This window comes from Puma concolor, chromosome D1, assembly GCF_028749965.1.
Source record: "Puma concolor isolate L17-30 chromosome D1, mPumCon1.1.hap2, whole genome shotgun sequence".
NCBI classification, from domain to species: domain Eukaryota; kingdom Metazoa; phylum Chordata; class Mammalia; order Carnivora; family Felidae; genus Puma; species Puma concolor.
Window position 1 is genome coordinate 51,685,940 of NC_141676.1, and position 13,970 is coordinate 51,699,909.

Sequence of the window (13,970 nt, forward strand, 5' to 3'; positions counted from 1 at the left end):
GGATGTAGCAAATAAACTATTTTTTCTTCTTTTGAACCATTTTATTCCCCGTGGAAGGATATTTGTTTCCAAAAAAGGTTAGAAGTCTTCAGGTTCATCAGGGCACAATTGTAAGCCCGGGTAAGGGTTTATTTCTCATTTCTTGAAGGGTCTTTTGAAATCAGATCTCTTCTTATAGAATGCAATGTATGGAAAGGAAGGGAAACTCATCAAGAGCAGATAATGAAGGTTTTGTGCAAAATCTGAACTTTAATGAACTGTAGATGGTTGCCTGGCTTTGAGGGTTTAATTAGAAGAAGAGGTGTACCTTTTAAACTATAACTTTAGCTCTCATTGATTAAAATAAAAGCACAAGCCTTAATTTTCTTTTAGATATAAAAAAAGGGATCATTAGGTATTGGTTCTCCTGTTTGAAACAGTTCTATTTAAAGCAACATAATGTTATTTGTGAACGGCTTTAAGGATGCTGACTCAATAAAATAGCAAGAGGTGGTCTTGTTCATTTTTTGCTTTAAACATGCTTAGGAGGGGCACCTGGGTGGCTTGGTTGGTTAAACATCTGACTCTTGATTTCAGCTGAGGTCATGGTCTGGAGGTTCATGAGATAAGCCCCTTGTCAGGCTGTGTGCTGAAAGGCAGAGCCTGCTTGGGATTTTCTCTCTCCCCCTCTCTCTCTGCCCCGCCCCACCCTCTCCCTCCTTAGCACACATTCACCCATTCTCTCTCTGTCTCTCAAAATAAAAAAAAAAATTAATAAAATAAAATAAATAAAATTTTTAAAAATTAAATGTTTTGGATATTAAAAGATATAGTCAAACTTGTTTTGTGAAGTTGTTTTTTCTTTTAGATTTTTATTATGCCATTTTGGAGAAAAATGTCTTGCACATATTATTCAAGAAAGAAAAAGTAGGGGCGTTTGGGTGGCTCAGTTCGTTGAGCGTCCGACTTTGGCTCAGGTCATGATCTCATGGGTGGTGGGTTCCAAGCCCTGTGTCCGGCTTAGTGCTGACAGCTCAGAGCCTGGAGCCTGCTTCAGATTCTGTCTCCCTCTTTCTCTTTCCCCCCTCCCCACTCACATTCTCTCTCTCTCTAAAATAAACAAACACTAAAATATTTTTAAAAAAAAGAACAGAAAAAAGAGAGAAAAAAGTGTTTAAAGTGTTCTTTCTCCTTGAATTATGTTCCTATTTTCCTTTGGTCTCCAGTAGTATTAGGCTCACTTGAGGGTAAATCTGTTCTATGGAACTTCAAACACAAATGCAAGTTAAAACACAGAAGATGGCTCTTACCTTTGAACACAGACCTCCAAGGATAGAGTTGGGGTGGGGGAGAGGAATTAGGGCTGGAAAGGCCTAATGGCTGGGTATTCTCAAGACATGGCAGCTGGTTACCTCAAAGTGAGTTATCTAAGAGTATATCTAAGAACCCAAGATATAAGCCAAAGCTTTTTATAACCTAATTTTTGAAGTGAGATATAGTCACTTCTGTCATATTCCATTAGTTACACAAACTAAACTCTTATACGGAGTGTGGGGAACTCCACAAAGGTGTGAATAACAGGATGTGGGAAGCCATCTTGGAAACTGGTTACCGCAGGGGGAAATTCTCCACAGTAGGAGTGTATAAAAGGAGCTTGGTGGTCGGAAAACATGAAAAATGTTCATAAGTGCAGTGCTTTCCAATCTTTTTCACATTGTGGCAGACATGGAAAATGATGCTATTTATTCAGCAAGCTCAGGTTAATGGATGAGTCTGTTTGTAGACAGACCAACCCTGTGGCTTTGGCTAGCTCAGTCTTCTCCTGGTTACACTAAGGACTGAAGGAATCAATATCTTTTACACCTATAACCTCTTTATGTGCTAAAACATTCTTCTCTCTTCTTCCAGTCTTGCCTCCTACAATCCTTTTTTCTAAGAGCAGCTACAGTGATCTATTAACTCATGAGTTAAATCACATCAATTCATTACCTAAACTTCAAATGGCTTCCAATTGCAGTGGAAATTAAAAATCCAAACTCCTTTGTTTGATCTATAGTGTCCAGCATAACTGAGTGGAATCCCCTCTGCCTTTCTGACACAACCTTGTATTACTCTCCCCCTTGCTCTCCCCAGTCACATTGTTTTCTTCTTCCCCCAAATACAATCAGTTCTCAGCTCAGTGATGTTTCACTTGCTCCTTCCTCTATCTTAGACATATGTCCTCAGATGGCTCCTTCCTTTTCTTACTATTTTAGCTTAAACACACCTTCATAGAAAGGCCTTCCATGTTGACCCTATTTAAATGCCCTATTTCACACTAATCTATTTCTTTCACATCACTTATCACTATCAGAAAAAATCTTGCTAATTCTACCAAATCACAAATATTTATCAAACACCTACTATGCACCAGAAACTTCTAGGTGCCAAGTATCTGTTTGCTTGTTTTTTCCTTAATTCCATTCCTCATTGCTCATGAGATATAGGGACTTTGTCTGTCATTGCTGAGAATCCAGCCTCCAGGACAGTGCGTGACTCTTAGGAAGTATCCAGGGAATATTCATTAAATGAAAAAATGGTGGATGATGACAGGTAGCGCTCAAATCCAGATGGGCCAGGGTACTCACAGGGCAGTAGCTTGGAACACATAAGAACCAGTGTCATATGCCAAAGAGTCACATGAATTAGGAGATGAGAATTCCAAGTGAATGCAGGACAGGGAGTAAGACTGTGGAGAACCAGAAGCAAGATGGGAGGAACTGGTTCATGGGGAAAAAAGTGAAGCTTCCCTCCATGGCCATGTCTTTTACTGTCAGTCTTGTCCCTGCAGACCCAAGCGAGCAAAGTGCAGTGACAGCTATTGAATAGCATCCCCCATCCCCCAAATTCATGTCCACCTGGAACCTCAAGAGAGTGACCTTATCTTAACACATAGTCTTTGAGGATGTGATGAGTTAAGGATCTAGGGTGAAATCACCCTGTATTTAAGGGGAACTCCTTCTAAGAAGAGGAGAGGGCACAGAGCAGATGACAGAGATGAGACTGCAGTGGTGCAGCTATAGGCCAGGGAATGTCAAGGAATTGCCAGCAGCCATCAGAAGCTAGGAAAAGGCAAGGGAAGGTTCTCATAGAGCTTCCAGGAGGAGTGTGGCCCTGCCAACACTTTGATTTTGGACTTCCAGCCTCCAAAATTGTGAAAGAATCAATTTCTGTTGTTTTAAGTCCCCAAGGTTATGGCAATTTGTTATAGCAGCCCTAGGGAGGTAATACAACAGCTGTGCTGTTGTTTTTTTCCTGGGCATAAAGTACGTGTTCAATAATTCAGCCAGGCAAATTTGTAGCCAACAACTTACCCAGTACTTGGCATGATGATTTCAAAAATTTTTGTTGAAATAAATGTTTGATGATTTGATGACCTGGTGTAATTTGGAAAAAAAAAAACCTTAGGAGAAATATATCAAAACTTTCAAGATTCTGTCTATGGATATGAAGAGTCAAAAGCACCCTGAGGATGCTGACCTTTTCCTGCTGGCTGAAATAAAAATGCATTACCTTTGTCCATATAATTATACAAGACCTAAGGTCAAAATGAATAAGAAAACAGAAGGGCTTGGAAACATGTCTGTAATTTTTATGCCAAGTTTGAAATATTTTACCTTGAATCTGCATCCAAGATTTAGTTCTCTATTACCTGTTGAAAGGGCGGGCCTACGCCAGCCGACTCCATCTTGTTCTGTGTCCTTCACCTTGACCACACCTCCTCCCCTTGAGTAACCCCTCCTCACCTGCCTAACAGGACTCGGACCCTTCCCCAGGACCCTTCCCCAGCCAATCGGCTGAGGCCACAGCCATTACCTCACCAACTGCCCCTAGGCCCCAATAAAACCTTTGTCCTTTTGAAACTTGCTCTCTTTCCCTGGTATCTCACCGCTGCGTCGGTGCAGGTAGGGGATTGAGCTCGAGCTAGCTCGAATAAAGGCTCTTTGCTTTTGCATCAGACTCGGCTCCCTAGTGGTCTTTGGGGATCACGAATTCTGGGCATAACACTGTGTTGTTTTCTTGTGCAACAAATAGGGCCCTGGGCCAACAGCAAAGCTACCTGGACTATTTAGGATCAGTTCAGGCTAATGAACTGAGCACCTCCTGGATAATTATGACTGTGTCAGTCACTGTGACCTTTGAAAATATATAAGATCAGCTCTTATCCTGTGGGACCTCCCAATTCTGGAGAAGGAACAGACCATGGTACCTAAATAAAACATAGAACCATGTTAAAGTTTTTTTTTTTAAATATAGAATTATGAAACAATGCAGATGGATGGAGAGAGTAACTATATCAAAAAGCATCTGTCTATTATCTAGTTGTGTGGCCATAAGTAAATGCCTCTCTGGATATAGGTATTCCATTGCCAAAATGAACATGTTTTACAAGACAAGGTCCTTTTAGGCATTGACAGCATAACCTCGACCTTGGATTGTCTGTTTCATGTGTGTGGTTTCATCTGCCCTGTTATGACTACGAGGGGGTAGATCCTGTTCCAGTGCCCAGGGTGTTGTCTGGCCCATAGTAGGCATCTGTTAAATGCATGTTGATTGGTTGAAGACTGAAATTCGTCTTTCTCACCTATTCTAGTATCTCAGAATCGGGTAAAATTTCTTACCCCAAATTGACAGGTTTCAAATAACTGAAGTTAAAGACAAATAATAAATGCTCTCAGGGAGCTACTCCTGGCTTAGCACCTTACCCTCATGAATCCTGACAAAAGGCTTGAGAAGGGCTTTTGGATCAGTTTTACTTTGATAGTAATCTGTCAAAAAGCTCCCTTTTCCAAACTGATGTAAGGCCCTCACCCTCCATGACCTTCTCTGACTCAACATGGTGGACAATGACTACCATGAGCCTGTATTTGTGAATGTATCTTGAGGATGCGAGTGTTTAGAGGTGACTGGTTGTGTGTGTGTGTGTGTGTGTGTGTGTGTGTGTGTGTGCGTGTGTGTGTACAGGCACACACATATACACAAAACTTTAGAGTAAATGTGAAATTTAGTAATGTGCATGCAAGATGTATGAGAGAGACTCTGAGTGTGCACTTGTGCTGTTGATTAGTTCAGTAGAGGAAGGGAGTTCTTTATGCCCTGCAGAATTCCATGCCCCACCTCAAGCCTCCCTCCAAGTTAGCAGAGTTTATCCTAAAGAACAAGTTCCATGGAGATGGGGGCTCATGCCTCTTGGTTGTCAGTCTTTGGGCCTCCATTCCCTATTCTTTGGGGGTAGGATTCGATGCACTGTGCAACTTTAGATAAAGATCACCATGGAAAAGTGGCCACTCTCAGGGAGTTGGTGGTTTTTTTTTTAGAGTATTAAAAAATAGTAAGCAAGCAAGCTTGGCTATCTCTAGTGAATAGATAATGTTCTGTCTGTTAGAAGAACTGTTGTCTGGAAAGTTTTTTTTTTTCTTCTGCAGACATTTGTTTTCAGTTTATGACCTGCTCTGCTCCCAGAGGGGCAAGAGAATAAATCATCTGTTGTTCAAAAGAAAGAACCATAAAATAAAAAACAAAGGCCCCAAAAGCTGACTATTTTCCCAGTTTAAACCATACTTGTCTGAGTGAATATGTATGAGTTAAGGGCCAACAGGGCTAAAGTGTAAGCAGGTCCAAGTCTGGGCCTCCAGAGACTATGCCATGAGTGTTAATATTAATCTGGGATTTTCAGGGAACGCAAAACAGCCTTATGTCACACCACTAACTCTGTTTCTGGGTCAGGATGACTCCTGAGGCAAAAGAACTCTGTACCGGGCAAGCAAGCTTAAGATTTCTCTTCTTGTCCACCAACACCCCTCCCCTCCCCCATCATTTGCTGTTTTATCACAAAACTAATAGCGAACAGAGAGCAAACCCATTTGTGGAGCTGTTGCTGTTCTAAGCACTTTACAAGCATTGACTCACTGAATCCTTAAAATAATGCTATCAGATAGGTGCTATTATTATCTCCATCTCATAAGTAAACAACCTGAAGCCTAGACAGATTAAGTCACTTGCCTAAGGTGACACAGCCAGTACGTAGGAAAGCTGGAGTTCAAATCCAACCAGTATATATAGAGACTGCTTTATTAACTGCAACACCATACTATCTGACTGACCAGGCCCCTGTTACAGCCAGGTTCTAGAAATGGACTTGCAAAGTCAATATTAAATAAAATCACAGTTTAAAATAGAACAGAAATTTGGCATTAAGTATTTAGATACTGATTGATTTTTAGGATGATAACAAGGCAAATGTAAGGATGGGAAATACTGGGAATGTGTTGTAACAACCCATGGCTATACTAAAAAATGTACTGATAAGAGTAAGGAAGCTTTAGTGCTTTCTCTGCCTCTAGTCTTTTATACTATCAACCTCATATCTCTGGATACAGTGCTCCCCCATCTGTCTATATTAAGCCCTCAGCTATGTTGAGTCCTGGGAATTGAATTCCCTAAAAGCATCCAGAAAGAGATGTATTACTGAGGACACTGTTGTGTGTGGCTGGAGTGGGAAGAGGTCCAAGGAGAGTGGCTCTTCTGCAGCCTTTGGTAGGTGAATGCCCTGGACCTCTTGGATTCTCCTCACTTAAGGCTCTCTCTACACTTTTGTGATTGGCTTTACTTGGTATCTACTAGATTTTTGAACAGTATTCCTATGTAACTTTCCATGTTTTCACGGTATGTCACTGGGAAGGAAGGGAAGACAAGTCAGGGTTGTCTTGCTAGGCTCCTCCTGAGCCTTTGAGTTGTCTCTTCTAAAACACATTTACATACATATCTTAAGAATCAAGTGGAATCATGAAAATAGATGTTTTGGTATAATATATTGTGGCATGCTGCTTTATACAATGATGCATCCTTCAACATATCATTATATTTCCTACAGTCTGACTCTATTAAACATTTAATTCCATTCAGAATCCCAAATCAGAGTCTTCAACCAAATTTATCAGCTATCTGGCATATACTTGATTATTTCTCCCACTGAAGTAATTATCTGTTATTGCATAACAGATTACCCTAAAACTTAGGAACTTAAAGCAACACACATTCATTTTCAAACAGTCTCTGTAGGTCAGGAATCCAGGTGTAACTTAACTGGGTTCTGGCTCAAGGTTTCTTATGAGGTTGTAGGCAAACTGCAGGTCATGGCTATGGTCTCATCTGAGGAGAGACAGATGGGGGAGACAGTATCCCTTTCCAGGCTCATGTATGCGATTGTTTGCATGCTTCATTTCCTTGCAGGCTGTTAACCTGAGTGCCTGAGTTTCTTGCTAACTACTGGCTGGAAACCTCCTTCAATTCTTTGACATGTGGGCCTCTCCATTGGGCAGCTCACAATATGGCAGCTGGCTTTCCTTAGAGTGAGTAAGAGAGAATGCCCAAGATGAAATCTTCAGTCTTTTTGTAACCTAATCTTAGAAATAATATCCCATCACCTCTGCTGTATTTTATTTGCTAGAAGTGAATCACTAAATCTAATCCATAATCAAGGGAAGGGACTTACACAAAGGCATGAACATTGGGAGGTGGGGATCATTGGGGTCCATCTTAGAGGCTGCCCACTACACCCTTTAGAGCAGGGCCATTCCAGCTGGGAATTATTTATACTCAGGCATCTGCAACCTAGTACTTCCCAAATTCTCCATCTTTCAAGTCTTATCCTTTGCATATTGTCCAAATAAGATTGTTCAAGCAGTCACCCTAATATTGTACAAAGTACACCTACCTCTGCCACTGGTACTGTCCCTTGGATTTCCAGGAAGGGCTTATGTTCTGATGTTATGTTCCATCCTGAATCCCACTGACTCATCATGGCCTGCCCCTAAAAAGTTTTCTTTGTTTCCGGGTCTGTATAGACTCTTTTCCTCTTCCTTCATACTCACAAAGTACCACAAACATTAGGTTATTTTAGATAACAGATTTCTACGGAAGGTTTAGAGATATTAATAGGTAACTATAGTCGGTAAAGAAAATACCCTCAAATTTGATAGCAGACATAATTGTTCCTAGAAATATATTAGCCATTCTCCATTATTAAAAATTTCTCACCGGCTGGAAAGCTCTGGACTAGCTTAACCTGATGATATGTTGTTGGGGCTCTTCACCCCTTCCAGCTCTGTCATACATCTCATATTTCTTCATAATGTTCTAGGAACTCAAAAATTTTCTCTTCATTTGTTTACTTTGGGATCCTTGTGCTAGTTTGGGACCATCCTCATCCATTTCTGAGATTTTGGTAATGTTGATTTTTGAATGGGAAGGGGTTGAAACATTTACCTGTCTTCTGGGGCAGCTTCATGGCCCCTATTACAACTTCCCATTTTTTACTCAAAGACCAGATATCTCAACATACTTAGGGACACAGAAAAGGCAGCTGTGTGTGGCTCAGTCAGTTAAGCATCTGACTTCGGCTCAGGTCATGATCTCACTGCTTGTGAGTTTGAGCCCCGCATCGGGCTCTGTGCTGATAGCTCGGAGTTCAGAGCTCAGAGCCTGGAGCCTGCTTGGGATTCTGTGTCTCCCTCTCTCTCTGCCCCTCCCCAACTCACACTCTGTCTCTCTCTCTCTCTCTCTCAAAAAATAAACATTAAAAAAAATTAAAAGATGGGGCGCCTGCGTGGCGCAGTCGGTTAAGCGTCCGACTTCAGCCAGGTCACGATCTCGCGGTCCGGGAGTTCGAGCCCCGCATCGGGCTCTGGGCTGATGGCTCAGAGCCTGGAGCCTGTTTCCGATTCTGTGTCTCCCTCTCTCTCTGCCCCTCCCCCGTTCATGCTCTGTCTCTCTGTGTCCCAAAAATAAAATAAATAAACGTTGAAAAAAAAATTTAAAAAAAAAATTAAAAGAAAAGGCAGATGTGACAAAGATGCAAAAGTTTCTATTGTCCCTTATCCCTAGGGTGGCAACTGCTTACTCGTCTAATATTTACACAATCAAGGAGGGGCATTCTAGCAGTGGGTCAAGAAAATTTGTTTCAATGTGAATTTCTGTGTCCATCTATACAAAGAAGCATTTGGCAGCTTCTATTTCTAAAATATTTTTAAAGTTCTCTTCCAGGCACCTTGTTACAAGAATATGATCTCATTTTAGAAAGAAGAAACTCTATACTCATATAAATATATAGAAAACAAATCTAGAAGAAAAACATAGCCAACTGCTAGAGTATTTACAGCTGAGGAGTGAGGTTATTTTGGAGGAGTTCTGTGAGAGGGGAATGGAAGGACTAAGTAGTAAGAGGGATTTTTGCCTTATGTATTACATATGTCTGTATATTCTTAAATAATTCAGGGGCGCCTAGGTGGCTCAGTCAGTTAGGCATTCGACTTCAGCTCAGGTCATGATCTCATGGTTCATGAGTTGGAGCCCTGTATCGGGCTCTGGGTTGACGGCTCAGAGCCTGGAGCCTGCTTCAGATTCTGTGTCTCCCTCTCTCTCTGCCCCTCCCCCACTCATGCTCTGTCTCTCTCTCTCTCTCTCAAAAATGAATAAACTTAAATTTTTAAAAAATAAATAAATGTATTCTTCTTGTCATTGTATTTAAAATTTAAGAATAAAGCATCCTTGGGGCGCCTGGGTGGCTCAGTCGGTTTAGCAGCCGACTTCATCTCAGGTCATGATCTCACGGTCCATGAATTCAAGCCCCATGTTGGGCCCTGTGCTGACAGCTCAGAGCCTGGAGCCTTCTTCGGATTCTGTGTCTCCCTCTCTGCCCCTCACCATCCCTCCCCCCTTCAAAAATAAATAAAAAACATTAAAAAATTTTTTTAAAAAAGAATAAAGCATCCTGGCACTAAACAAAAAGAAAAGTTTGTAGACAAAGAAACTAAGGCCAGCTTCATAATACTCTTCAGCAATGTTAAGGACCAGGAAGTAATGGAACAATATGTGACAATTTTAATGGAAAAAAAGTGTATGAGAAGAATTTTTGTCTTCAGCTCTTTTTCCATTCCTGATGGCAACGGAAAGAAAATATGTGCATAATATATGTAATTCTATGTCTTATTGTACCTAAACAGGTCAAGACTCAAAATACAAAATCAAAGAATGTGTAATTTGTAGTATAAAATGATTGAAGAAGAATATAAATTCCAATAAAATAGATAATTCATTAATTTATTTAAGAAATATTAATTTAAACTCCACTAAATACCAATTGTGTGTCAGGTACATTTATAAGATCTTAAATGCATCATATAAATAAAACAGAGACCTCTGCTCTTATGGAGTTTTCATTCTAATTACATAATGTGTTAGATGGTCCTATTATTATTTTTTTTTTCTTTTTTTTTTTTTAATTTTTTTTTTCAACGTTTATTTATTTTTGGGACAGAGAGAGACAGAGCATGAACGGGGGAGGGGCAGAGAGAGAGGAAGACACAGAATCGGAAACAGGCTCCAGGCTCTGAGCCATCAGCCCAGAGCCCGACGCGGGGCTCGAACTCACGGACCGCGAGATCGTGACCTGGCTGAAGTCGGACGCTTAACCGACTGCGCCACCCAGGCGCCCCTATTATTATTATTTTTAAAAAGGGAAACACCTGATAAAAGGCATCCAGAGTATGGGGAAGGAGGTGGCCAGGTTACAATTTCCAAAATGACAGTTTAGAGGTACATGTCAAATCTGGAATAAACCAATGAAAATAATATAGTAATATATTAGAAGAATTATATGCCCAGAATAGTATGCAGACTTTATTCTTAGAATATAAGTTCACTTCTAACTAACAAATTTATTAATATTGCCCATCAGTAATAGGTCAAAGAAGAAAAGCAGCATGATTACTCCCACAGTTGTCCTAAAATGATCCCATAAAATTTTGTATCTATTCCTGAGAAAAAGTCTTGGAAAGTAAGCAAGGGAGAAAATGTCCTTAAAAATGAATATAAAAATCTAGAGGCAACATTCTGAATGCTGAAACAACAGAAATATTTCCTTTGAAATTCAGGAACAACAACAACAAAACCCTAATATCATTATTATTTAACATTACTTTGTAAATTTGCAAAACAATAAAAGAGCTAAAGGGAGACAGGTACCACTATTAAAGTAAGGAAAAGTTATTTTACAAATTACTGATTTGTTCTAGAAGACTCAAGAAATTTTAACAAAAATATTCAAATTAATTAGAGAAGTTAGGAAGATGTTCAGATGCAAACATACATATAAAATCTTAATAGGTGCTTCTTTTCACCAGTAGTAATCTAGTCAAAATTATGATGGTAAGACTATTTTATTCTATGTCATCTAAAATAATTAAGCACATTTAAAAGAACAGTAATAAGAGAGCTGTGAAAAGCAATTTAGAGAATTGTGCGCCATCGATATGAAGAAAATTAGAAAAGAGAGAGACATAATAGGAGAATAAATGGAGAGATAAACCATGTTCCTGAATGGGAATATTAAAAATTATAAAGGTGATTATTTAATTCTTCTCAAATAATTTAAAAGTTTAATGTGATTCCAATAAAAATCTGAGTTTTTCCTATTTTTAAGTGACAAAGTGATCATATAGCTCATTTTAAAAGTATATAGTTTTGAATAGTGAAAAAGTTTCAAAAAGATAAAATAAAACAAGACCGAAAGGGTAATAAACAGAGATTTTTCTTATGAGATAATAAAGCCTACAGTAACCTTTCAGTCATCAAGATGCTGTGTCTCTAGGGCAAGAACTGAGTTTGATCAATGGAGCAATATAAATATTTTAGAAACCAACACTCTTCTATGTAGGAATTTAAAATATAGTTAAATGCCATTGTAAATCAATATGTAAATTGAGGAGTATTCAGTAAATGATGCTGGAACAATTGGTTAGGTATTTGGCAAAAAATAAAGCTAGATTGAAATGACTTAGTAATGTGCTTAAAATTAAGACAAAATAAAACTCAACAAAAGTAAACTAAATTAAACTAGAATAAACTACAAATGAGTATTTTGCAGACTCCAGGAAGGGGAAATGGTTTCTAAGAATGAAAGACATAGAAGAAATCACAAAGCAAAAAAATTTGACAACCTGGAAAATTATTTATAGACAAAGTCTTAATCTTCTTAAAATATTTTTTAAATTACTGTCAAATCAAGTGGAAAGGACAGATCAAAGTAACAAAGACAAGAAAGAAACAGAAAATCTCCAGAAATGACAAAACAAGTAATAAAATGGCATTAAATACATATCTATCAATAATCACTCTGAATGTAAAAGGACTAAATGCTTCAGTCAAAAGACATAGGGTGTCAGAATGTACAAAAAAAAAAATAAGACCCATCTATATGCTGCCTACAGATTCATTTCAGACCTAAAGACACCTGCAGATTGAAAATGAGGGGATGGAGAAACATTTATCATACAAATGGATGTCAATGGAAGGCCAGAGTAGTAATACTTATATCTGAAAAGCTAGACTTTAAACCAAAGACTGTAACAAGAGATGATGAAGGGCACTATGTCATAATAAAGGGGACAATCCAACAGGAAGATCTAACAGTTGTAAATATTTATGCACCCAACATGAGAGCACCCAAATATATAAAACAATGAAACAAACATAAAGGAACACATTGATAATAATATAATAATAGCAGGGGACTTAAATACCCCTGTTACATCAATGGACAGATAAATCATCTAAGCAGAAAATCAACAAGGAGACATTGGCTTTGAATGACACGCTGGACCAGATGGACTTAACAGATATATTCAGAACATTTCATACTAAAATAGTAGAATACACATTATTTTCAAGTGCACATGGGACATTCTCCAGAATAGATCACATGCTAGGTCACAAATCAGGCCTCAACAAGTACCAAATAATTGAGATCATACTATGCATCTTTTCTGACAACAACACTATTAAACTTGAAGTTAACTGTATGAAAAAATTTAGAGGAGCGCCTGGGTGGCTCAGTCAGTTGAGCCTCCGACTTTGGCTCAGGTCATGATCTCACGGTTCATGAGTTCAAGCCCCGCGTCGGGCTCTGTGCCGACAGCTCAGAGCCTGGAGCCTGCTTCAGATTCTGTATCTCCCTCTCTCTCTGACCCTCCCCCGTTCATGCTCTGTCTGTCTCTGTCTCAAAAATAAATAAAGATTAAAAAAAAATTTTTTTTTTTTAGGGGCGCCTGGGTGGCGCAGTCGGTTAAGGGTCCGACTTCAGCCAGGTCACGATCTCGCGGTCCGTGAGTTCGATCCCCGCGTCGGGCTCTGGGCTGATGGCTCAGAGCCTGGAGCCTGTTTCCGATTCTGTGTCTCCCTCTCTCTCTGCCCCTCCCCCGTTCATGCTCTGTCTCTCTCTGTCACAAAAATAAATAAACGTTGAAAAAAAAAAAATTAAAAAAAAAAAAATTTTTTTTTAATTTAGAAAGACCACAATTGCATGGAGGTTAAACAACATGTTACTAAACAATGAATGGGTCAACCTGGAAATCAAAGAAGAAGTTTAAAAATACACGTAAATAAGTGAAAATCAAAATACACAGTCCAAAACCTTTGGGATACAGCAAAAGTGGGCCTAAGAGGGAAGTATGTGACAATACAGGCCTACTGGGAGAAGCAAGAAAAATCTCAAATAAACAACCTAACCTTACACCTAAAAGAGCTGGAAAAAGAACAAAACTTAAAGCCAGCAAAAGGAAGAAAATAATAAATATTAAGCAGAAATAAGTGATACAGAAACTAAAAAACAATAGAACAGATCAATGAAACCAGAAGCTGGTTCTTTGAAAAAAGTCATTAAAATTGTTAAACCTCTAGCCAGACTTTCCAAAAGAAAAGAGAAAGGACCCAAATAAATAAAATCACAAATAAAAGAGGACAAATAACCAACACCACAGAAATATGAACAATTATAAGAGAATATTATGAAAAACTATATGTCAACAAATTTGACAACCTAGAAGGAATGGAAAAATTCCTAGAAACATATAAACTACCAAAACTGAAACAGGAAGAAGTAGAAAACTTGAACA